This window comes from Agrilus planipennis, unplaced genomic scaffold (assembly GCF_000699045.2).
Source record: "Agrilus planipennis isolate EAB-ADULT unplaced genomic scaffold, Apla_2.0 scaffold220, whole genome shotgun sequence".
Lineage (NCBI taxonomy): Eukaryota > Metazoa > Arthropoda > Insecta > Coleoptera > Buprestidae > Agrilus > Agrilus planipennis.
Window position 1 is genome coordinate 191792 of NW_020439189.1, and position 2973 is coordinate 194764.

Consider the following 2973-nt stretch of genomic DNA (forward strand, 5'->3'; position numbering starts at 1 on the left):
TTGTATAATTAACAAGTAAGTTATAATTTCTAAGTATATTTTAATAAATACGATTGTAACTATAGTACGTTTTATTCCAATTTCTTTTTACAATTCTTCTGAACATTTTTAACTTCTTATTTTTACTAGGTGCTTCATAGACGTAAAAATTTAAAGCAGTCAAAGAATATTATTGTTTTTAAATATTTTAAATGGGGTGAGGAGGGTTAATAGTTTTACTTGTAAATCGAAACGGATATCGATTAGAAGGGCTACTTTTAAGGATTCCAGAAATACTCTTTTCAAAAATTTTGGTGAATTGATGATAAATGATACAGTTCAAAACGTGTGAAAAAGCACCGTTTATTTAGGTTTATAAAATTAAAATGTTTATGTTACCACGGTTGCTACCTATTGAGTTAGTGCTAATAGGCAAACCATTGCTCATTGCTTTTGCAGTTAGTTTTTGAAATTGTTATATGGATCGTGCGAACCCGACTCGCTCTTGAGTGATTTTAAAGATTCATACTTCAAAAAAAGAATGCCTCTTCGCCTGCCTGTCTGTCTATCCGTCACATATATCATTGATGTTTAAAATAATTCGAAGTGGTCTGTATTCTGTCGAAACTGCCAGNCGTATTACAGAATTTCAAGCATGAGAATGTAGAAATGGATCCAGGAAAATGAATTCGATAGTTAACCAAGACGCGCCGGTAAGGATTTCTTATTAAATTTTATTGACGTGGCAAATGATAAACGATCTTAAGTAATTTTCATATTTGAAAATTTGCATTTTTTCATCATCATTTATGATCGATACAACAACGTTTGGAAAATAATCTCGAAGGCCATCTGCATACTAATAAACTACGTGGGTGGGTGGAAAAAAGATCATTTTACTATGCAAATTAAAGCAACATAAAAAGAAGGAAATTAAGTTGGAAACGCTAAAATTTGTTTCGATTTTATTCCAAAACGTGATAGGTACCGTTAAATAACTCAAGAGAGGAAATAGGCTGAAGACCATTACAAAAATACATTCTTTTTAAAACTAGGGATACTTAGGGTTCCGTACGTCCGAATGAATAACGGAACCCTTGTGTCTGTCAGTCAATTTGATCCATCCGAATCTACTGGACCGATTAAGTTGAAATATTGGTCACTATGAAAAAAATACTCGAAGTTGACCACACTGAAATTTTGTTGTAGGTAAATATGTACATAATATTTATTTAAGTATTATATTTTCTACGTTGACTGTTTATTTGCTGGTTTTAATTTTTATATAAAATCGCAATTTATACACAATGACTAACCGGTGAACGCTAGTAGTGGATACTGTAAACAAGTGTGGAAATCTCTGTACTAGCGTGTTTTACATACAAGACTAAATTTGCTATAGTTTAGTGCGTGAAAATTAGATACTAGGATTTAATAATTCGAGCAACACAATTCTAAGAAAATTATCTTCTGTTTGTCACACTTTAGTGACTCCTTCGAATTTCATAATGTACGTAACAATTCCAACGAAGGAGTTGATTCATTAATTCAGGGATATTTACTATCAAATTATAATTCAATGTTAAAAACAAAATAATATTATCATCTATATTTAGTTGCATTTCAACTTTAGCATGTTGATTGAATTGAATATTAATTATTAGTAAACAATATTTCTTGTCTCTTTGCTTACTCTATAAGTAAGAAGTGTATAGTCTTTGAAAACAAACCATCAGAAAACTGTAAAGCATTGCCTCTGGAAAGAATTACAGAAACTTTATCTAAATATTTCAATTAATTAATTAATCGTATGCTAATGATATGAAGTTTGAAGAAAATTTAACATTGAAGATAAATATTTGACAATTAGATGTAATCCAAAAATTCTACCGCAATGCACATTTATTACTCAAGGTTAATTGGTATAATATGCAAGAATTTGATCAAAATGAGTTTATCAAGTTAAAAATTATACCTATTTGAATATTTCAAGTGAAGATTTGAAGTTTTTACCCAAGAGCTTCAATTTTAAGTTTTAACTCGAAATTATGTGAAATCATTGTTAAAAATGTTAAGTTTAAGCAATATACATATACTTAATCGTTGCTGTGAATTGAGACTTGATAGTCGATAAATCTGGATTAAGTCATATATGTTGAAGACATTACTTTCACTCTACTCATCGCTAAAACTTTTTACCTGTTCGATATTGAGATACCTTGAATTTTTTTATTATTCAATTTATTAGTGAATTACATAATTGTCACAATCATTATCATAAGGTTGCCAATCCTAACACTGTTTCGTCACACATCTCCACTCTTTCCTATCCTGAGCTAATCTTTGCATTTCCCTAAAACTAGAACAGCCTACATCCTTAACTATTTGTGAACAGTAATCTAATCTAGGTCTACCTCTACCCCACCTNATACGTAATCCTAAAATGTAGCATCGTGCTACAGATGGCGTTTACTGCGCCATTTGTAGTATTTTCTAAAACGCACTGTTAAGACAGCAGGTAAAAGTTGGTCTGTGTTCTGTCGGAGTTACCTGCGACGCGCTGATGAGATCCAAAAAGATCGAAATCGCGATCCGCGTCTGACAGTTTCGACACAATACAGACCACTTCGAATTATTTTATTCGATTATGGTAACGTGCCTATCACGTTGAGGTTGGCTACGCCGGGATTCGTTTTCAGCAAGTAGATATCCACACAAGTGGGCCTTGTTGGAGCATACGTAATCCTAAGATGTAGCATCGTACTACAGATGGCGTTTACCGCGCCATTTGTAGTATTTTCTAAAACGCATCATTGATGTTTACCAAAACTCACAGGATACTTGTACAATTAGCTGATCGAGAATAATCAAATTTGAATTGAAGGAAAATTTTATTGTGTAAATTCAGGAATAATTTTGAAAATCATGAAGTTCAAATTAATCTGGTTTTGTGTCTGTCAAAAGTATCACTAATCGTTAAAATCATTAATGAGG